General features: G+C 36.2%; 1 long non-coding RNA gene across 1 annotated transcript; it reads left to right on the top strand.

The window, feature by feature from the left end:
- Positions 1-8,191: 8,191 nt before the first annotated feature.
- On the top strand, positions 8,192-16,007 carry LOC115842093 (uncharacterized). Its single transcript, XR_004035081.2, has 4 exons — positions 8,192-8,280; positions 14,845-14,940; positions 15,646-15,764; positions 15,843-16,007. It is a non-coding gene; the product is annotated as an uncharacterized lncRNA (long non-coding RNA).
- Positions 16,008-24,682: the final 8,675 nt, after the last annotated feature.

Here is a 24,682-nt window from a genome sequence, read left to right as displayed (position 1 = left end):
AAGGCATGGCTAAATTCTATAATCAGTCAACAATTAACCTTTATTAAAAAGTATTGGTATCCAGATAGCTTATAAGGAAAAGCCATCTTAATTTAATGACTATGACAATGTTACATAATTACGGAGTTGTCTAGGAATACTAGTATCTATTGATACACATAGAGGTGCATTAAAAAGGGCTGCAAATTCTTTGACACTCCTAGAGTAATGGGGTCTGTTTCCCTTCTCCTTGAACCTGTGACTTTTTTGATGATGGAGTATGATAGAATTGATACTATGCCAATTTCAAGCTTGCCTTTAACAGGACTGCAATGTCTTCCTTGTTATCTTGAGCCGCTGAGGCCATGATGTGCTAGTTATCTGTAGAGAACACATGGAGGAAAAGGAAGACCCCCAGCTATCACCCAGCTATTGCAGCCCCCAGTCACTCAAGTCATCCCAGGTGAAGCCCCAGAAATCATGGAACAGAGAGAAGCACGGAATGAATTCCTGACTTATGAAATCAAGAGATAAAATAATAATAAATTGTTATTTAAAGAACTAAGCTTTGAGTGATGTGTTATGTAGCATTAGCTAAAGAGGTTAAGGTCCAGCCATGAATAATGATAGAGATATCACATAAACCCAAGCAATCTAACTTCAGTATATACTTATAAAACTGATACAACAGAAGTCCAAGAAGTCTAAGGAGAAAGAGAAAAAGGATAAAAGATGGGGAAGCATTGATAAAATTTATTCAAAATCATGAGAAAATCAACTTAAAGAAGTTTATGGACCATCTAAGAAACAATATTAGGAAAGTGATCAAGAGGATTACCTTAAGTTTATTTATATCTTGATATAGACAAAGGGGAAATTTTAAAGGTTTTTTTTTTTTTTTTTTGAGAATTCTGGGTGATTGGATCATCTTTGTTACCTATTTATAGCATCCCCCTCATTAAGAAAACTCCTGGAAAATATTCGAAACTAGGAAAAAAAAGGTTTAAGTTATTTCTGGGTTAACCAGGAAGGGCAAATGTTGCATTCTTCTCTAAAGTCATTTTTGATGTTCAAGATATTTAATTAAATAGATGTATGCAAGTGAAACAGAGAGTGATGAGTACGTCAAACCTACAGAACTTCAGGGAAAAAAAACAAAAATATATATCAAGGACCTCAATTTCTATCTGAAAAAGGGAGGAAGATAAGAGTCAAGTCCAAGGCAAGCAAAAAGAAATAACAAAGATGAGAGAAGAAATCAATGAAATATAAAATAGGGGGGGAAAGCCAAAAAAGAGAAAACCAATGAAACCCAAAACTGGTTCTTTGAGAAGTTCGAATTGATAAACCTCTGCAAAGACCCCAGGCATACGAGAGAGAGAGAGAGAGAGAGAGAGAAGAAGGAAGAAGGAAGAAGAAAAAGGAGGAGGAGGAGGAGGAGAAGAAAAGAAGAAGAGGAAGGAGAAGGAGAAGAAGGAGATGGAGAAGAAGGAGAAGGAAGGGGAGGGGGGAGGGGAAGAGGGAGGGAGGGAAGGAGGAGGGGAAGGGGGAGAAGGAGGAGGAGGGGTAGGAAAAGGAGGAGGAGAAGAAGAAGAGACAGAGGACAGAAGATGGGGGAGGGGGAGATGGAGAGAAAGGGAGAGGGAGAGGGATGAGACAAATTCCCAAAATCAGAAGTGAGAGAGATGATATCGGTACAGATTCTACGGGTATTAAAAGGATAGTAAAGGAATATTATGAACAACTGTTTGTTGATAAATGCAATTAAACAACTTAGATGAACTACAGAAGTTTACCAACATTAATTCAAGAAAAAAATGAATAATCTTAGCTGCCCTGTACCTATTAATAGAATTGTTTATAGTTAAAATCCTTCCCACAAAAACAAACAATCCTCTAGGCTCAGAAGACTTCGTTAGTAAATCAAACATTCAAGTGAAAATAATATTAATTCTGCCCTAAGTCTTGCAGAAAATTAAGGAAGATGAAATACTTCTCAACTCATTCCATGAGGACAGAATTACCCTGATACCCAAACCATAATGGGAGAGATTGGAAAAGAAAACTACAGAACAATTTTCCTCATGAATATAGATGAAAAATTTCCTAACAAAAACTTAGCAAATCAAATCCAACATTATACAAAGAATACATCATGACCAAATGGGTTTTATCCAGGATTGCAAGGTTAGTTTAACATTTGAAAATAAATCAGTGTAACTCAGCATAATGAGAAACTACAAAAGAAAATTAATATGATTATTTCATGTTGTTTTCTAAAATAATTTAACAAAATCCAACATCTACTATGATCAAAAACTGTCAGGAAACTAGGAATAGAATGGAACTTTCTCAGCCTGATAAAGAATGTCTATGAAAATTCACAACTAACATTTTATTTAATGGGTAAAGTCCAAATGTTTTCTCTCTAAAATCAGAAGGTAAAGAAGTCCTCTCTCACCACTTTTATCCATCATTTTACTGGAGGTTCTAGCTAGTGCAAAAAATCAGGAAAAAAAATAAAAGAATTCATATTGTTACTGAGTCTAAGCTAGTACTGCTCCCTGCACCACAGGCCAATAAATCAAAAGAAAAGTTGCTGGGAAAAGGAATAGTGACTTTATTTGGAAAGCCAGCAGACCAAGAAGATGGTGGACTAGTGTCTCAGAGAACATAATATTAATTAACTATAAATCAATTGTTCTACATAACTTCATTTTACAGTAAACACAACTATTCATATAATTCAGTGTTAAATACTTGTTTTGAATGTAATTTTATAGTTTTCTATTCTAAAACAATATATTTTTATAGAAACAGCTATACATTTGAGAGTACTAATATATCATGTACTAGTATACATGGGGCAGAAGGACCTTTCTTGCTTACTCTGTTCTCATTATGTGCCATGGTTAATGTTTTCTGATAAGACTATTGAATATACAGTAAACAATGAGATTTTGATTAACTCATTCATTTTTAATCAGTTTCTTCTGCTTTTTGTTGAGTGCAGTATAGCCCTAGCAAAACAGACCACCTTTCTGTTTTTTCTCTTTTCTCCCCTTCCTTTTCTAGATAGAATGAGTGATGTAGAGACTTGTACAATTTTATGCCATATTTTATATTTTAAAAATGACTTTTATATGACGAAAAGGTTGATGGCTGAACTTTACCACCCAGTATGTTGGCTTTGAGGCTCATTAAAATCTGGTGGTTTCTGAATTAACTTGTGAGTCCCTACAGTGATGGAAATTGCTTCTTTCCAGTATTATTGACTGACAGAGCAGGTGAGAACTTGTTTGCATCCTTTGAACAAGTTCATTAGTTTCCTATAATGGCTGTTACAGGTAAACACTGTACTATTTAATTAGTAGACTCTCTTTGGTGAGCTTATAACAATTACAGGACCTTTTTTCTTCCGTTTGTGTTCAGGACACACATTTTTTTATGGCCAATCTGACTCATCTTCAGTCAATAATTGTATGCCTGACAGCTACCATTAATAACTATTAAAAAAAATAAAGCAACTGCCTATATTTTTTTCATGCTCTAAAAATAATATTCCATCAATCTTCAAGGTTAACTGCCTGGGCTGCAAAAGTTTTAAGCTTCTTCAATCCAAGTCTTCAAGTTGATACCACTTTCTCTGAATCTTACATGCCATTGCCTAATAAATTGAAGCAACATGTGTTGAAAATCTCTACTGAACACATACATGTGTTCCACTGACAAAAACCTGGTACTAGTGGACATTCAATTTTAACATATGTTGAATACCTGCTATCAGCTTGTCCGAAGAGATACTAAAGAGATAGTCTCTGACTTAAAATAATTCCCAGTGTAGTGGAGGAAACAGATAGGCATTCAACCATAGTACATTTTTAAAATTTCAAAATTAGTATGATGAGACTCAGAGGAGTGAGGCTCAGAGTGATATTGTACATTGGGTGGTGAGACTTTAAAGTAGTTCTTGTCTACTGCTTATAAAAGGAAGGATGTCAACGAAAGAGCCTCACAGCATTGAAAAGGGAGACTGAAGAAAGAAGATGGCAGTATTTAAAAGCAGTGCTTTGTATGAACCTCTAGTAAGATGGAGAAATATCTAAAGAGGATTTTAAGATAGTTTTACTTCATGATGCTTCCTCCTAAAAAAATAAATATCTAAATTATATTTTAAGGCTTCTTGTGTTGGACTTGTATCTCGTTTGAATGTTTCCTATGCTCAGATTGGCCACTTTAGACTTAGCTCTAATTGGTGTTCATTTTAGGGAACACCATATTGGATTTTAGACATAAGGCAAAGACTCAGTGACATTTTAAGTAAAATCATTACCCTAGAAACTGAGCTCGAAGCACACCTTTGCAATGGCCACTCAAATGTTGGAATTACAGTGCAAGGGGTTGGGTATTAACAGGATAAGAGGTGTAGTTAGTATTTGAAATAACCCAAACGAATGAAAATGACATAGGATTCTCTGGGATTAGAATTATAATTTTGGAAGAATTTTCTCTTCAAGACTTGGTTGTCCTAGAGGCAGAACTAAATTTATTCAGAATTGTATCAACTCACTAAATTAAGGGAGCCTAAGAAATTTATTTGTAAAGTTGTAAGTTGAAAAGTGTTTTTTATCCAATAATATTAGACACATTTCCTAGGAAATCAGGTCTTCCTGAACAAAGAGTAAAGGGCAGTGTTTCAGTTGAAGAGTTTTACTTGCTCAGCCATCAGTGCATGAATCCTCAGGAAATGGCAACTCCTGGGAAATTCTAAGGCAAGCATGATTTGGAATTACTGGTATAGGTTGTTTGCTTGTGGAGAAAAACAAGACTGTGCTAAAGACCTCTAAAGGAGGGATCTCAAACTCAACACCAACATTGGCCAATGTCAGTTAACGTAGCAGGCAGGTGTTTCAAAAGACGGAACTGGAGAGCACAGGCCCTGTCCCTCCAAAGTGTTCAGCCACTATTTGGGTCTAGTGGATTTTACTGCCATACTGGAGCTGGGACCTAATTGTTGCCACATCCTCCAAATTTTAAAGAGCAGCTAAAATCCATCATTTTAAAAGTATTAAATCTCCAATTTTAAAATATATAAAGAGATTTATATATAAATATTTAAATATAAAAGTATTTAAACAAGTGAAGAATGTGATCTGTGTTTAGCATATTATTGATTATCATTATTAGGACCAACAGAAGACATCTGAAGACCAAATCTTGCAGACCATTAGTATATACAGTCTATCCTCATTGTTTGTGGAAATATTCCATAAATTTCATAGTTGATAATTCATTTACTGGCTAAAATTTATTTGTAACCTAAAATAAATACTGCAACACTTTCATGGTCATTTGTGAACATGCACAGAGTGGTGAAAAATTTGAGATGCCAGATGTATGCATCTGACAGGGCAATACTCTGCCTTCATGCACACCTCTTCCCTCTTTTGAGCTGAGTCCTCTTCAGAGCCCAGTTTTCCTGTTGTTTCAGTGTCCATAGTGGCTACCCTTTTTGGGAACATCTAAACAAGTGCTCCCACTGTTGACCTTGTTATACTTCACACAACACATGAGATTTTCCTGGGACTATGAACTGGGTCAGTTAACTCTGCAGTGCTTCTCATCTTGTCATGTTATGCTAGCAATAATTATTATTATTTAAGTTCTGCAATGAATTCAGTTATAGTTGTCTTTATTTTTTCTACAAATTAAAAAAAAAACATTTTATTTTTGGTAGCACCGCACGGCATGTGGGATCTTAGTTCCCCAACCAGGGATCCAACTTGTGCCCCCTGCAGTGGAAGCATGGAGTCTTAACAACTGGACTGCCAGGGAAGTCCCTATAGTTGTCTTTATACTATGTACTTACTCCACTGCTATCTTCTTCCCATTATATTTCAATTTTACCGTGGCCTCTGTGATGAGAAAACCATTATAAATAAATACAATTATTTTCTTAGTCCTCCTCTGTCCTCTTTAACCCTTTGGCAGAAAGGAAATCCAATGCTCCCCCAAGGTACAATCTCCTAGGGAGCCAGCACTCCTGAGTTCTGGTTTATTATTTCTCCCCATACTCTATGTACCACCAAGAGGCAGCCATTCTCTTAGCACTCCATCGTTGCTCTTAGGTTCTATACGTTCTCCTGTGTGCAAAATCTTATCCTCTTATGAGGCCCATGCCATGCACCATACTTCCATCTTCCACTCTGTTTTTGTCGTCTTCTGATTTAATGGCTACTTTCATAAATCATAGAGGCTTTTGGCCTTTGCTTCTTTGTCTTCCTTCTTCTAACCACTGTTCTCTTTTTCTCTACTCCATGTCCTCCATATATCCTGGGATATTTGAAAGTCCACGTGGAAGATCCTTCTAATGCTATAACTTCAACGTTTTGTGACCTCCTCAATATATGCTATGGTGTCCTGTTTAAGAAATCCATTTCTTTCCCAAGGTCATAGCATTTTTTCTTCTATTATCTTATAATATTTTATAATTTTGCCTTTCATATTTAGATCTTCATTACACTAGAATTAAATTTTATCTATTTTGAGAGGTAGGAGTCTAATTTCATTTCTCTATAGGTAGACTCCTAATTGCTGCTCCATTTATTGAAAAATAGATCTTTCCCCAAAGATCTGAAATTCCAGCTCTGCGATAAAGCACATTCCACTGACTATGGGTAAGTCTGTTTCTTGGATCTTTGTTTTATCGCATTGTTTATGCATATCTATGCTTGTATTAATACCACACTGTCTTAGTTATCATAGCGTATGGCACAGCATTATGTTGATATCTGTTAAGACAATTCTCACTACCTTGTTATTTAACAAACTTTAAAAAAAAATTAGGCCCTTTGCTCTACCGTATCAATTTAAAAATCAGCTTTCCAGACTTCATAAACAACCTGTTGAGATCTGTTGAGATTTTACTGGAATGGCATTGAAACTGTAGATCAGTTTGGGGAGAGTTGACATCTTTATTATGCTGAGAGTCTCAATCTGTAAACATGGTATATGGTTCTCTTAAATGCCTATCAATAAAGAGATTGGGATTGACATATATACACTAATATGTATAAATAGATAACTGATAAGAACCTGCTTATAAAAAACAAAGTAAATAAAATTCAAAAAAATTGTACTCTAATGTCTTTAATGTGATGTCTGAGTTATATTCCTCTTATATCTTAATAATTTTTTATTGTTCTGCCTTTTCTCTCTCTCTCTCCCTCTTTCAAGACTTGCCAGAGATTTGTCAATTTTTTTTCTATTTCTTTTTTTTTTTTTTGGTCTTTTTATAGAATTGACATTTTGCTTTGGTAATTTTATTTATTCTATGTTTGTTTTCTGTTAATCTAATAAAGAGTGCAGAATACACAAGCATACACAGGACGTTCATATCTTTACTTGCATTTTTATTTTTTTTATCGATGTACTTTCAAAGAGCAAATTTTTTAAAATTTAGATTCAGTTCATGTTCCCAATTATTTTGAAGGTTTTGCTTCTTGTTACCTAGCTAAGGAATCTTTGCTTGCTGCAAGACTGAAGTATTTTCTCCTAGGTATTCTAAAAGTTTTGGAGTTTTAGCTTGTATGTTTAATGTACGTATAATGCATTGTGATTTAATTTTCTTATACAGTGTAAGATAAGAGTCAAGTTTAATTATTTTTTTCTATATGCATCATGTGTTATTCAGGGACTGTGTGGTACAAGGACTGTCATTTCCCAATGCACAATTTCTAGTTTCTTTAGAGTATTCATTGATTTAGATACTTATCTTCATAGCAATACTGTACAGTATTGATTCCTATAATTTTAAATTAAATTTTGAAGTCAGGATCGAACTTTGTTCCTCTTTTTCAAAGTTTATTTACCTATTTTATGTTCTTTGCATTTCAATTTAAATTTTAGAATTAGCTTGTTAATCTCTATGAAAAGCTTCATGAAGTTTCGATTGGAATTGTGTGAAATCTATAGATCAATTTGGGGAAAATTGTATAAGAGTGGAATTATTCATGACGCTTTTCCTATTATGCCTATTCCTGTAAATCATTAAATGTATTTAATGTATTTAATATTATGTATTTAATATTTAATGTATTTAATTTACTATTTAATGTATTTAATATTACTGTTTTAAATTCCTGGTATTTGTTCTGTGTGCACAGATATACACAAATTCCTTATATTTGGGCCTTGTGCTGTGTTTGCTACAGGGCTTGGTGAAAGCTACCGTGTTTGCTACTGGGCATTGTTAGAGAGTGAATGCTTAACTGTGGAACACCATGCAGTTGCCCATGCAGCGTAAGTTTTCTGTCATGAACTGGATGTTATCTTACTCAGTAAGCCATACAGGTGGGTATAAGCAGTAGCAATTTATCACCAACTGGAAAGGCTGTATGAAAGGCAATGAACTCAGAACTACATTATGCGATGGGTGCCTCAGACTCCTTCAGTACCATTCCTGTTACATTGCCTCCTCTCTCTCAGTCTGTCATAGGAAGTAGCTTATGACCAGGTAACAGAAGAAGAAAAAACTCGGTATAGTTTGAAAATAAGTAGGTCTGCAAGAAATGCTGGTACCAACTGAAAGTGGGTGACTACAGCATTGTAGCTCAACTCAGACATGATGCTGAAGGATAGCAGTAAAGGAAACATTTTCCCATTGGCCAAAATTTGTTTGGTTAGATTATCTGGAGTGAGTTGCCAGAATATATATCTACAACGTTTTGAGGGAAGTTGCTAAGACTTTGACTGATGTCAACCAAAGCAAAAAAAAAAAAAAAAAAAAACAACAATACAGAAGGCTGCAAGTAAGAAAAGAATTTATTTGGAGTCTTAAGAATTGCAATTTGGGAGACACAGATCCAGGTAAAACTGAAAACGTGTTCCAGGGAAGAGATAGAGTCAGGGCTTGTAAATTGCAAAAACCATGAGGCTCTACTCTGACACAAGAAAGGAAATATTTGTCCTTAAGAGATGGCTGTCCCGTGTTGTTTTGGAGTAAGGGTCTGATAAGCAGATAAGCTACCTTGAGTTATCTTAGTATAAGGGTCCGATGAGTGTCTTGAGTTTCTGGAACATTGTGCAGATGTTCTGGCTGCCTGCCATAAGAAGATAAGTGATCAGAAGGTCAGATTCCATCCTGCTGAGATGTGCATAAGTCACACTGCCTCAGTGGTCTCCAGGCTCCATTTCAGAGCACTCTCTTAGCATTTTGATTTTCCTTTTGCACTGGATGGTCAGGAACTTGGAAGGAACAGGATTGTAAGATGGGTAAAAAGGAAGTCTAGGGGAGAAGCAGGTAGATAGATGGGTCACTTGGAGTCGGCACAGTGTGAAGATATTTGTGCCTCATGTGAATACCAAAAAAGGGTATCTTAAGGAGGCTGTTAATAATTAAAAGGACAAAATGAAGCACTCTGAGGATGTCAACCACTTTCATCAGCCAACCCAATGTTTGCATAATAGGCTCATGAATGATGTGTCACGGTGGCAGTGATGCATGAGATCTACAGCACAGTCTTCCTTTTCCTTTACCTGACCTGGCTACCACTACTGATGAGTGTCTACCTTGCTAACAGTAAATGCTATTGAGCCCCTAATATGGCACTGTTCCCAGGGGTACCAGCCAGCCACCTGGTGGGTGATTGATTACACTGATTCATCCTCACTGGGAGAGACAACGTATCCTGCAGGTGGATCTGTCTTCCCTGCCACAATGCTTCTGCTAGCACCACATCCATGTGCTCACTGAAGGCCCTGGCCACCATCCGAGTGTTCCATAGAGTATTGCTGCTGATCAAGGGGTTTATATCATAGCAGAGAAAGTGCCAAGGGAATGTGTTCCTACCTCAAATTACCTGGGCAAACAAACATAGGGAAAGACATTAAATTTTATGTCTAGAAAGAACTTCTTTTTGTGACTCGCTTTGTCTCCTTAAGCAATTCACTGAACCACTCTGGGGTCAATGTCAATTTATTTATACTCAAAATTAGGTAAATAATGCCTACACTCATGATAAGTGAAATGTGCCTAGCACATAGGTACACAGTAGTTGCTGGCTGAGTAGAGAATGTAAGCTTTTAAACCTTCAGTTTATGATATTGACTATAACAGTGTATTTCCTGTGGGATCAATACGTTACTGATGTCAGATGCCCTCCAGCTTGCTGTCCAAGCCTAGGAAATGCCTCCATCTGACTCATCACTGCTCTGTATTGTTTTCAGCATGTTGTTCAGGTCAGGTGACAGAGGAAACAACATTAGTTCCAAAATCTTAATCCTCTGATTGGCATATAATTTTTTATCCTGGAAAGAATTTTTCATATAATTGGTGCTAGACTGTACTTTGGGACTGGGATGTTGTGATTTATAACAAGAAAAATTTATACTTGGACTTTGACCCCATTCTGTTTTAGAGCATAGAGCTCTAAAACCTTGTAATCTCCTGTGATGGGAGCCATAAAGGTGTCTTATGTTGTTAATGAGGTGACTTATGGAAAGCCCTCAGGTAACGAGAATGCTGCCTTGTTGCCGGGGGAACCAACCCTGTAATCAGACAGCTGAAACTTTCAGAATCTCCCGCCCCCTGCACATAACCTCTGGGAGGGGGAGAGGGGCTGAGGTGCAATCAGTCACCAATGGCCAATGATTTAGTCAGTCATGACTGTGTAATAAAGCCTCCATGAAAACCCAAAAGGATAGGGTTCAGAGATTCTGTGTTGGTGAACTCATGGAGATGCCAGGAGAGTGACGAGCCCTGGCAAGACAGGGAAGCTCCACACGCCTCCCCGCATACCTTGCCCTACACATGTCTTCCATCTGGGTGTTCATCTGTGTCCTTTATCATATCCTTTTATTATAAACTGGTAAATGTAAGTAAATGTGTCCTTGAGTTTGAGTTGCTTTAGCTAATTAAATGAATCCAAAGGGGGAGGAGGTCATGGGAACCTCTGTTTTAGAGCCAGTTAGTCAGAAGTACAGTTTACAGCCTGGACTTGAAACTAGCATCCGAAATCCAAGGAGGGGGATCCTTGCAACCTTCAGTGTATAGCCGATTGGTCAGATGCACAGGTGTTAACTTAGGCTTGCGATTGGCCCCTGGGGTAGAGGGTGATCTTGTGAGACTGAGCCCGTAACCTGTGGAACAGATGCTATTTCCTGGTAGATAGTGTCAACATTGTGTTGAATTGTAGGAAACCCAGCTGGTGTCCTAAGCATTTCTTGGTGGTGTGGGGGGAAAGCCATCCCCTACGCACATTGGAATTGGTCTCTGATCCATTTTAGCAACCAAAAGAATAATTAAACCACTCCTTTGCAAGCTAAATTCAGATATTCTCTGCTAGAGTTCTCTTTGGACCTAGATGTAAATATTTCAAATAAATACTGAATACATATATGTGTGTATAGGTGTATATGTATTTATATATAATTAATACATATTTGATCAATTATGTATTGATATATATTTGATCAGTTGATAATATAATTGATAATTATAATTAATAATGTTATGTATGTGCATATTTAAACATATTATATGTAATATATAGTTGATATAAGTATATGAATATCAATATAAGTATATGAAATCTCAAAGTACACAGTCAAACGTACTACTATATGTGGACTTTTGGGGGCCTTAATGGTCTAGACTGGCAGCCGTTTTATACTGATCAAGTATATTTTGGCTTCTGACATTTCCCTTGGTAATGGGGAGACATTCTGTGCCTCTTACAGCTATAGATGAAAGCAAAAATACAAAAACTCTCAATATACATGTTCTATTCATAAGGACCATAGAGACAAAAGAGCTATTATTTAGTAGTAGTGTTTGATACATAGAGCAGACAGAAGGTGTATTTGACATGACATTGGCCCTTTTTTAAAGCACTGATATCTTTTAGGCAGGTAACATACCCTTAACTTGTGTGCATTAGGCTAAATCTTTTAATAATTATTGATACAAATGTAAGTAAATTTGAGTTTCATGAATTTTTTCCCCTCATCTAAATGTCTGAAGTACTTTTCAAGTATGTGTCCTTTAATAATTTTTCAGGGGAGTACAAAACAGGAATAAGTATAAATATGTATACTGATAAATACGTATAAATAAGTATAATATATAAATATAAATAAGTATACAGTAAGTATAAATGTGTATAATTAAGTTGAACTCTACAGAGCGTAAATTAATTAAAATTATTTTAAAGTAGTTTGGCAAACTGGTAACTATAACAAATGATAATTCAAAAATAAAATGTTATTAACAAACCATAATTTTTAATAATATCAAATTTGTTCATATTTATTTAAAATCATATTTTATATAAAAATGAGAAAAATCATTCTTAGGAGGTGTCTTTGCTACTTACCACAAATATTTCAAGGTTTGGTGATCTACCATAAGTACTGTGCTTCAGATATTTTCACCAACAGAAAAAGCTTTAGACTTGAATTTGGAGATTTATTTCTAATTCCAGGGTTACAGGGACACTTGGACAAATAACAATCTTCCTGGACTTCTTTATTCTTATTTAAAAGCTGAAGGAGTTATATTAAATGAGTTTTAAAGACCCATTTAGCTCTAAAAATGAAAATTATCTGATAAAAAAGTATTTCAGAGTTATGTAGCTCAAGCTAGGAAAAATTGTTCTTAGGAAAATATTGTTTGCATATCTGAATCGACTACTTGCTTGTAAATTTCACTAGTGTAAGATTGTGACATATTTATCTAAGTATGCCAGTGATAAACATGATATTTTATATATATCCGGTGTTCAGTAACTGTGGAATAAATAATTAATGTCATTGCAGGAAAATTAAAACCAGAAAGTAATGTTTTTGTTGTGCCTGTCTAAAAGCCTAATCTTTTTATTTAAAAAGGAAACCTAGGTGAAAACACACACACACACACACACACACACATATTTTGTTAAGACTTACAGGATAATGTGAAAAGTTTCAGATGGCAATTGTTAAGTGAAATCATAAAGGCTGTGACATTATAAGTGGTGCAAACATTCAATTAAAACTATAAAACCCAAAATTATAAGATCATGTGTAATATATTTAAAGTAGCAATGTCTTCTAGCTTAATGAAGATTCTTCTTATATTATTAATGAGCTAGACCTTTAGAACCACTTGGCAAGACAGTTTTATTGCTTGCTAATTAGGCTCCACATTTTAAAGACACACTTTCATATAAAATAGAAAAACTCAACTTTTCAGGTATTTGAAAAACAAAGCTAAGTATTTGCCCATTTAGTTATCTTTTTATCCTCCCCACTGCAAGCTAGTTTTCTTGCAATTTACAGATAATGCTGAAAATCAATTTTACCCAAATGTTTTCTTATAAAAAAGCTTTAATTTGGGCCTTTTGTTATGAATGTACATAGTCACTTTTCTTAATACTTCAGTGCTACTGAAATTATGTAATATACTTCCTGTTCTGTTGGAGAGTTGAAACACTAAACATTACATATTTTTGCAGGAAAATATGTCCCATGGTTTTAGGATCAATTTTGATTGGATACCTAATACCAGTTAGGATTTGGTATTGCTGTCTTTCAGGCCCCATTTCCCATTATCGTGATTTAAAAGGTCTCTTCTCTCAGAGAACAATGGCATCTATTAACATGTGGGTCTTCCCTGCTAACTTCAACCAAGTTGACTTATCAGCAGGTATTTCTACATTTTCCTGTCTCGCTGAAGTCACTGACTCTCTGATGGACTTGACAAGAGAACTGGGTATTATTTGGAAACAATCCCATTATGTATGCCAAGCAAACTACTCTTCTCTCAAACCTTCTAAATTTCAATGACTTAAAAAATAGCCTGAAACCTGAATGTGTTCAAAATTTTTATGGATTTATTTTGATGGTATTTTGTCAAAAATTAAAAAAGGTTTTGGAAAATAAAAGCCGCTAAGTATTTGTTGGAAGATAATTATCCACAGATCTCTCTTGTTTCTACCCGGTTTATGAGCAAGGTACTAACTGCCTTTAATTATGGATTATTTTTTCAAGGATGTTTAGCTAATAGCCCTAGAAATCAGAAGTAGTGTCTCTCCCTCTGGAGCAATGGGTAGGCATGCTTACTGTCTAATGCAGTCGAGTTAATGACAATGTCTTCCTCTTACTACTATAAAAATTTGGTTTACCTAAGCTCCGGATTTCTTTCTTATAGCACAACCCACTGTGTGTGCAGATACCACCTAGTCTCCCTCACGTACCCTGGGAGAAATTGGAACTTGCAAAATTGGTGGAAAAAATCATGTTACTCTTGCTACTGAATAATAAAAGTTACTTCATCTCTGACTCAGGAAACCCGTGTCTTCTCCTAGAATCCACAAAAGTGTGGCAGCATAACCCACAGTTCAGTTGCACTGCCAGATTGATATCAGGGGAATCAAGAGACAATCAGTCAATTTGATACCCAAAATTATCCATTTGGAGCTGGATCTGTGGTTGAAAGTTTTACTCTCTTTTAGATTGTATGCAACATATTTGTACGAAGTTTCTTCATTATTTCCAACTAAATGTGGAAAATGTCTACAATCAAAAATTTTTAAACCTTCTAAGGCAGAACTAGAATCGGTGATGAGCAGGTGAGGCCAGGAGGCACCACTAGATGAGAGAGACACAGAATTAGGAAGTAGAGACTAGTACAAAACAGACTTTGCCGGCATGACATTTTGCCTGTCTCCACAGAGAGCTTGGAGTCAAAGCCCGTAGGAAAATGAATTTTCAGAAATAGCTAATACCAACTTCAGAATTTCTTGACTTAACAAATTTTGGTTGTTTTTGTTTGTTTGTTTTTGCTTCTGTAGAATTCAAGTGACATGAAACTATCATTGATTGCAGGTAGATGTGGTCAGCAACTTGATTGGGATCAGCTCATGGATTGCTTTGTGGTTCAGAAGTTCTGGAAATGGATGCAGAGGAAATGTCAGACCACAGGTACAAATAAAAAATAAAAGCAACATCTATTAAGGACAAACAAATAAAATAAATTGAAAAATGTTACCACTGCAATTTGCAGCGCCTATAAAAGTAAACTGTTGCATCTGTCTCTAAGATGGAAGCTACCAAAGGCTGATCTTTTATAGGAATGAGCAGGAGACATTTTTTATGGATGTCATTGTGACTTATACTTGCATCCATTTTTACCTGAGAATAATGTTGAGAGAAAGAAATTATGTATGAGACTAGAAACATTTAAATTTCTGGTAGAGGTTTCTATAAAGCAGATTTCATAAAGTATAATGGAACAGGATTTGTTATAATATTCTGTAGTAAAAAATCAAATTTTGCTGCCTTTACCTTGGCTAAATACAGTTGGATTTTCGATCACAGAGAGATATTATAAAGTCTAATTTGCAAGAGGCTTGAGATAATGAATTGAGAAACGGAAAGAAAACTGTGGGGCTACTGACATTTTTTCTTAGCTCTACCACCTTACCTCCAATGTCTCTGCTTAATAAGAAGTGATTTTTAACAAATGCAATGCGGGACTTCCCTGGTGGTGCAATGGTTAAGAATCATCCTGCCAATGCAGGGACACGGGTTCAAGCCCTGGTCCCAGTTCTTAAGAATTTAGCAATAAATTAAGTTCTTATTCTCTTAAGCTGAACAAGAAATCTAGCATTTTTTTTTTTCCTGCAGGTAGTGGAATGATGATTCATATATAGCAAGTCATCAGGCCAAAGCACATGTCCTCCTAAATGGAAATCAATTCTGATAACAAAGTCATGTCAGTTTATCCAGAAAGATCCCCATAGAAGGTATCAATCACAACATCTCATCTTTATAGAAAACTTTAATATTTCTTTGAGTTTATATTCTTCATATATAACCTCTAGAGCCCATGAGCCACAACTACTGAAGCCTGCACACCTAGAGCCCGTGCTCCACAACAAGAGAAGCCACCACAATGAGAAGGCTGCGCACTGCAACGAAGAGTAGCCCCCGCTCACCGCAACTAGAGAAAGCCCGCGCGCAGCAATGAAGACCCAACACAGCCATAAATAAATAAGTAAGTAAGTAAATTTTTTAAAAAGAGCTTTAAAGTATGCAATGCAGGAGATTGGCTGTTTCACCTGATTCTTGGTGATAACCACCTTTTCCTTCCTTTTTTTTTGATCAAGTGTAATTTTTTGTTATGCTTTTACCTCCGCATGCCAAATTTCTAATTTAGTAAATTAAATATGTTCTCATCCACAATTTCCTGATTCCAACCCTGTACAAAAAAAAAAGGAAAAAAAAGTAAAAGAAGAAGAAAGAAAAAAGCAAAGAAAAATCTGCCAAGATAGAATTAAGAAGGAGAGATGTTGGTCAAATTATGGATTCTGCTATCTCTAAGCTGCTAAGTCTCTCTAGTGAATATTTTATTTCAAACGTATTTTTCATTTTTAGACTTTCCATTTTGTCTTTTAAAAATGATTTTTATTTAACTAAAGATATTTTATATCTTTTGATTCATCACAAGCCTTTATATTTTTTACATCTTTGGGAATGGTTATAGTAGCTATTTTAAAATCCTGTTAATTCCAATATATGATTCACTCAGACCATTGATTTTTATTTTCTGTATATCATTTTATTGATTTGTCAGCTGTCAACTAATCTTGAATTGCATGTTGGATATTATGATACTTAAGTTACGAGGGCACTGGATTCTGTTATTTTTCTGTGATGAATGCTATTTCATTTGACTTATCAGGCAATTATATTGATTAGACTTAAACTGTAAGCTCTGCTTTTCAGATAGCAGCTCTGATCTGAGTTTAGATCTGTTGTTGGCTGGTGGCTTTGAGTTCACTCTGGACGTTTATTATTCTGGGGTCACTCACAGATTTAGGTAGATCAAATTTGGTGACCACAGTCTGGCTCTTTCCCTTTGGGGGTTACTCTTTCTCGAATGCCCTTGTTTTCCTGGATTTATTCTTCTGGAACCCCAGTCAAGAATGACAGTATTTTTCCACCAATGCTCTCATTAGCCCACATGCCTGGAAAAAAAAGTTGTGAATGCACAACATGGAACTTCTCTCCTTTATTTATGTACTCCTTACCAGAATTGTCCGCGATCCATTTAACTCTGCTGTGTGATGAGGAAGCTATCTTTTTATAATGACCAGGACTTAATAGCTGTTATTTGAAAGGTCTTTCCAGTAGGATCTTAACCATAATCAGAAGTGAAACTTCTAGATATTTTAATATAACCTGTTTTGTTACCAGTATGTTAAAATTATTCTGTACTTTCTATTTTGATTTTCTATTTTACTCAAGATTTTTTAATAATTACATTTACCCTTTTAAGTAATGAAATTAGTCCTTCCTTTATCTTCCTACTTCCTTTTGATAACATCTAGTTTATTGTTCTGTTGTCAGAGAATACATTATGTACTATTCTACTTTTTGGAGCTTGTCCATGTGTTTGTGATATCAGATCAATTTCTTAAATTTTCACAATAATTGAAAAGAAGTTAATTTTTCTTATTAGTATACATAGGTTGATATATATCATTGGTATACCTAGGTTGATATATATTATTTATTATGTTTGTCTCTCAAAATCCTTATATTTTGGTTACTCAATCTCTTCTGACAGATGTAACTGAATATTTTCATTTTACATAATATTTCTGTAGATTTCTATTATATTTTCTCATTGTTTCTATTTAAATATTCTCATTGATACATCATCTGTCATGTACATTTATGACAGATATCAAATATATTATTATTTTTAACATAACATTTGGAAATTGCCTGAAGTCCACTTTGGGTGCCTGGAAACTGCTGGGTGGCAGTGCTGTTTAAGAAGGGCTACCTGAGCCTGGTCCAGAATCCATGGGAGCCTGTAGTTCTGGTTTCTCCCTTGTGGCTCTTTCTTTCTCTCTTACCTTCTATCCCAGGCATGGGGTCCACTAGATACCCTGAGCAGCTCTTAGCTCTGCATTTATGGCATTATTTTGGTCTTCCCATTTCCAGAAGGGCTCCCAGGCAAATATGTCTCTCCCACTAGGCAGGACAATGTTTATTTCCTGGGGCATATGAGACTGGGCCACCAGAATGGTTCTGGCTTCTAGATTTGGGGTGACTCAAATTATGCATGTAGACAAGGGTACCAAGAAAGATGTTTGCCAGGTGCCCCAGGCACCCTAGGGGGCATCCAGCTCTTAAGCCCCTTGATTAACTGTCAATTGTATTGTCTTGAACATGAAGAGCATAAAAAATAGAAGGGAAAGAGAAAGGCAGTCTTTGACAATAAAACTTGCAATACAAAACTACTTTTGTTCTTAAGAAGTTAGCAATAAATTAAGTTCTTATTCTCTTAAGCTGAACAAGAAACTAGCATTTTTTTTTCCTGCAGGTAATGGAATGATGATTCATATATAGCAAGTCATCAGGCCAAAGCGCATGTCCTCCTAAATGGAAATCAATTCTGATAACAAAGTCATGTCAGTTTATCCAGAAAGATCCCCATAGAAGGTATCAATCACAACATCTCATCTTTATAGAAAACTTTAATATTTCTTTGAGTTTATATTCTTCATATATAACCTTGTTTATGCGATTTTGCCCAATAGAGGTTTCCAAATGGATAAATTGTGAAGGATGAAACACATTATCAGAATGCACTGTACATTTTCCCTGTGATAAATATATATATATATATATATATATATATATATATCCCTTAAGAGGTGATACACTCAAATCTTGGGGAATCAAAAGGAACTTCTGGATGCATTTATCATAAATATCTGAGATTTCAAAAATTATCACAAATAGTCACAAAAAGGGAAAATCTAGGATATCTAAAGCAGCTCTGCAGGAAGGATCAGACAAGATTCACTGCTCAGGAGAGGCAGGAATGGGTCTTGGTAGAAAGCGTTTCCTGGCGGTTTTGCCAAAAGTCGAAGCTCGTTTTGCTCTTCAGGACCTTGGATCATGCCCACTGCTCTTAACTGAAAACAAAGCACAGAACTCTTCAAGTCTTCTTATTTGGTGGGATATTCTTTTTTAATCTTTAAAAAAAAAATTTTATTGGAGTATAGTTGATTTACAATGTTGTGTTAGTTTCAGGTGTACAGCAGAGTCAATCAGTTATACATATATCCACTTTTTTTTTTTAGATTCTTTTCCCTCATAGGCCATTACAAAGTATTGAGTAGAGTCCCCTGTGCTATACAGTAAGTCCTTATTAGTTATCTCTTTTATACATAGTAGTTGTATATGTCAATCCCGACTGGTGGGATATTCTTAAATTCATCTGAACCAAATTGGAATCTCAGAAAGAGAGAAAGCAATAACCAGAAAAACATTATTGAAAGCATAATTTCATTTTTGTGTGGAAACTGCAAAAACCACCAGCATGCTTTTGCCAGCAATACCTGTCATAATTTTCCTTAATGTACTTAACTATCATGAAAGAATATGTAAATGACAGTTCTCATTTTACATTTTAGTTTCTACCTTAGACCATCATGTCAATTGCCATAATCCCCAAATAGCTGCTTCATAAGATAAATTAAAAATTTTAAAGATGAGTCTTCTGTGCCAAAAGTTTTATCATCTTCCAATCCCCCCTAAGTCATGAACAGTTAACCCTCTGAACGTATAAAAGCAAGGTTCTCCATACCCCCCTCTCCCTTCACCCTCTGTCTGTTGACATTGTCTGATAACCTCTTTTGTGCTAGGGATTAACCACATAGCCCAGTGGGGCTCCAGTGGTGGAAAAAGGAATACTTTTTTCCTCATTGACTCCTTTATCTTCCCTCAGGGGGACATTCAGTTGTCAAGGTCTCTACTTTTCCTTTGTTTTCATCCCTCATAATTTAGCTAGTTCTCCCTCAGGCAATCATCTTCTCACACAACAGCATCCTCTTGGACCCGTTCCTCGTTTCCATCCCCCTCAAACTTCACTCAGGAGAATAAGCACAGAGTTTCTGATGCCCTCCTGCCTGTCCAGAATCTGCTGAGCCTGCTCTTGAGACAGAGAGCCTCCTGGAGACCATAGGTGCCCTCTAGGCCAGTACTGTCCAGAAGAACATTCTGTGATGAAGGATGTGTTCTTTAATATGTATGTGGCCATTGAGCACTTCAAGTAGGTTCATGTGATGGAATAAATGAATTTTTAATTTTATTCCATTTTTAATTTAAGAAATAACTAAAGGAAAATTTAATTTTTATTAAAGTTAAAATTTAAATTAAATTAAATAGCCACATGTGGCCTCCCCGCTATCGTATTGGACAATGCGGCTTAGACTGTGGTCTAAATCCTGAGCGGCAGAAGGAGCTTGTTGTCAGGACTACTTCACAGTCTCATTCTTTACACTGATGATCCCAGGACTGTAGGAAAGTTAGGGCATCTCCCAGGACAATGCCTTTCCTTTGCGCCTCTGAATCTCATCCACCAAATATTAGCACGCCCGCCACTCAATTGCAAAATTGAGTCAATTCTCTTTGGAGATTTATGCTTCTTTATGTAAATCTTTATCTCTTCTAAACTATTTTAGTCAACTTAGTATTAAGGAAACTTTCAGACACTTTGATCTTCAGTTTATCTTAATAGCTTTTTCTTCCCCCTATTGAAATGTCTATTTGTCACAGCTACCTTCCCCTCTGTTGAAGGGCTTTCTAATTCTCTTGACTTTTTTGTGTGTTTTCTGAGGTCTAGATACAACTGGAAGTAACATCAGCAGCATTTGGGAGACCAGGTAGCCACAGGTGTGGACATGTGACCTTGCCAGCTAGTATATGCTCTTCTCTTGTGTTTCCAACTTAAGCTACCCACAGCTGAAGGTGAGACCATTCCGAAAGGGTAAGGTTACTGATTTTTATTGACATTAAAAAATCCAAGTATGCATCTCTTATTCTTAAAGGTAACCAGATATACTGGCAAATGTATATCTGTAGTTCAGACTACAATTAGAGAGTCTACATTCTTCTCAAACACGCATTAATCACTTGCCAAAAATGATAATATATTAAGCCATAGGGCAAGCTGCAACATATTTCAGTAAATCAAATATTATACCAACCACGTTATCTCAGTACAGTGTTACTAAGTTAGAGATCAACAAGGCAAAGATAACAAAAGAGCCCATATGTTTGGAAACTTATAAATAGGCATCTCGATAACAGATCAAAGAAGAAATCATACTGGGAATTTTTTTTTTTTGCTAGCTCCAAATCTATTTTAGTTTCTGTCACATTTCCTCAAGTCTAAAGGCTTGCTTTTAAGCTTGGGAGGGCATTTCTAGCATGGCCTCAGTGTTGCAAGCACAGCATACATTTAAATAGCCTCATGATGATTTCTAGAGCTTTCTTCCTGTGCAGCTGCCTAGGTGCTTCAGCCACCGGAACAGCCACTGACCTCTCTTTCCTCAGTTCAGGACGACAGCTCCCTCTGCTTGGTCTCCTGTGCTTGAGCTCCCGCTGGGAAATGCCTCCAGGCAGAAAGCTATTCCTGGCTCACCCGATTTCTTTCTCTTCTTTTAGGGGACACAGTCCTGTGTTACCTGTGGTAAAGTGTCTGAAAATAGTTGGTTTATATATTTGTATTATTATGTTATAGATTTTTATATAAAAATTATGTATTTTATCCTGTTTTCTAGCAGTTTGTGTATCCAGTTACATCACTGCTGAGGCCTTTCCACCTCTGCGTGCTGCTCAGGGTCTAGGGCACCTTTCCTCTCACTCCCATCTTGTCCTCCTGTCTTCTTCTCTCCTCTCATCCTGGGCAAGCTAATTAGCCTCCTCAATGTGCTCAGTATTTTACAAAAGGAAGAAAAAGCACCAAATTATTTCAAACTGTCCCTGCTATCTGTCCAAAAAGTTGCTGAGTAAAGGTCTTTCAAAATTGCCTCTGTGTGTGTGTGTACTGTGTGTGTGTGTGTGTGTGTGTGTGTGTGTGTCTATTGGCAGAGGGCCACATAAAGGGAGAAGAATCTAAATTGAGATTTTAATACAGTATTCTGGCTAAAAACTCTGTAATTAACTGCATTAGTAATTTAATCTCTCTCAGCACAGAACATTTTTGACTATTATGCACCTGTCATAATTAATTTTATGTGTCAACTTGACTGTGCCAGAGGATGCCCAGGTATTTGTTTAAACATTATTCTGGGTGTGTCTGTGAGGGGCTTTTCTGAATTAGATTAACATTTGAATCAGTAGACAATAAAGCAAATTGCCCTCCTCAATGTTGGGCACCACAAACAATTCATTGAAGGCCTTGATAGAACAGAAAGGCTGAGTCAGGGCGAATTTGTTCTCTCTCTGCTTGACTGTCTTCCTGCAGGACATCAGGCATCTCCTGCCTTTGCACTCGGACTTGGAACCATACAATCAGCTCTCCTGGGTCTCCAGCGTGTTAACTGCAGGTCTTGGGACTCTCAGCCTCCATAAATCATGTGAGCTAGTTCCTTATAAGAAATCTCTAAAACTTCCTATTCCTATAGGTTCTGTTTCTCTGGAGAATTCAGACTGATAGTGTGCCTTATTAAGTGATTTCAATTCCATAAAGTCTTTTGAATTTACTATATTCTTAATACTTTGCACAATCTTTTGGGGACTGCTCTGATTCCTTTACTTCACAGTAGATCAGCTGTTGGGTATTTGGGGGAAAGGAGAAGAAGGCAGTTATAAAGGGAGGAGAGCAAGGCTTATAGACTGTCATGTAGATGAGGACCAAGTTCTATCAGAATTGGGAATAGGACACATCACTTTTTCCACCAGTATAATCCATCACTTCAGATGAAGAATACATTTCACCAACACCCAAAATCATAGTCAATGGAGAGAAAAGGGACATGGTTGGAATTCATACTTCATTCTAGCTACTCAAGAATTTTTGATAAATCACATTTTCCTTACACGTGAGGTTTTAATACATTCTGTAAATGCACGAGATAACATTTTGTGATCTTCGTTCATAAATGTGTTAGCTTTCTGAGACATCTCTTTAATTTCCTGAGATGTTACCTGTCTTCACCTCTGTTTATTGAAATCATCTGAGGCTGATCTTAAGTTGCACTTCCTCTTTGTAGCCAACTTGACTTTGAACTTCTATTTCCATTATAATGGTTGCTTTCCTGAGAATCAATTTTCCCTATAGGCATTTCATATGAGTATTTCTGTCGGTATATTGAGAGAATGTGAGACTGGAATGCAGTAGGGAGAAAAGAAAGGAAATTAGGAAAGAGAATACTTCTTGATATATAGGAGGATTGGGGGAAGAACACACTGGGCTTGTATTATGGGTTGAATGGTGTCCCCCAAAGTTCATTTGCTGAAGTCCTAACCCCTAGCACTCCAGAATGTGACCTTATTTGGAAATAGGGTCATTGCAGATGTCATTAGTAAAGATGAGGTCAGACTGGAGTAGGGTGGATCCTCAATCCAATATGACTAGGGGGAAATTTGGACACAGATATGCACACAGAGAGAACATCGTGTGAACATGAAGGCAGAAATCAGGATGAGGCATCTAAAAGCCAGGGAACATCAAAGATTGACAGCAAACCATCAGAAGCTAGGAGAGAGGCATTCTCCCTCACAGACCTCTGAAGGAGCCCACTCTGCTGGCACCTTGATCTCAGACTTATAGTCTCTGAAATTGTGAAACAATGCATTTCTGTTGTTTAAGCCACCAGTTTTTGGTACTTTGTTAGGACAGCCTCAGGAGACCAATATAATTAGAATTCAGAAAACCTTGATTTTTGTCTCAGCATTTCTACTAATTCTGTGATTTGGATAATGTGGATCATAGTCTCTGTGTTTTTTTAGTTTCCTCAACGAAAAAATGAAGGAATGTGTTGAATCAACATTTCTGTTTTTTTTAATATAGATACCTCTTTACACTCTTAAAAAGTATTGAAAACCCACAAAAGTTTTTATGTGGTTTTACATATTTCTATATTTGCTATATTAAAAATTAAACTAGGAAATCAAAAAAATATATTTATTTATGAATTTATTTTAAAATAAGAAACTACACTTAGTACAAGTTAAAATGAATAATATATTTACACTATATATATATATATATATATATATTTTTTTTTTTTTTTTTTTTTTTTTTGCGGTACGCGGGCCTCTCACTGTTGTGGCCTCTCCCGTTGCGGAGCACAGGCTCTGGACGCGCAGGCTCAGCGGCCATGGCTTACGGGCCCAGCCGCTCCGCGGCATGTGGGATCCTCCCGGACCGGGGCACGAACCCGTGTCCCCTGCATCGGCAGGCGGACTCTCAACCACTGCGCCACCAGGGAAGCCCTACACTATATTTTTATGAGAACTATATTTTACTAAACAAATAAACTTAGAAGAGTGATATTGTTTTACATTTTTGCAAATCTCTACAATGTCTACCTTATAATACAGCTGGGTTCTTATATCTGCTTCAGCATTCAGTCATTTGCAATATGTTGTTTCAGTTAATTATACAGAGAAAATCCAGACTCACTCACACTTATAGTTGGAAAAGTGAGGAGTATTTTAATGATTTCTTTGAAAGGGTGTGAATATTCCTGGATTTTACACCAAAACTCATCTTCTCTTTTTTTTTTTTCTTAAAGAAAAGGTGTATTTGGTCATTTGGAAAATATTGGCTTACTAAGTTATGCAGATGTTCTACAAGCTGACATATTTCACTATTTAATATCAAAAACATCACATTTGTAAATAGGATTTT

The sequence above is a fragment of the Globicephala melas genome, chromosome 13 (assembly GCF_963455315.2).
Source record: "Globicephala melas chromosome 13, mGloMel1.2, whole genome shotgun sequence".
NCBI lineage: Eukaryota > Metazoa > Chordata > Mammalia > Artiodactyla > Delphinidae > Globicephala > Globicephala melas.
Note: the sequence above shows the minus strand (reverse complement) of the source record. Positions and strands in the feature narration are given on the sequence as shown.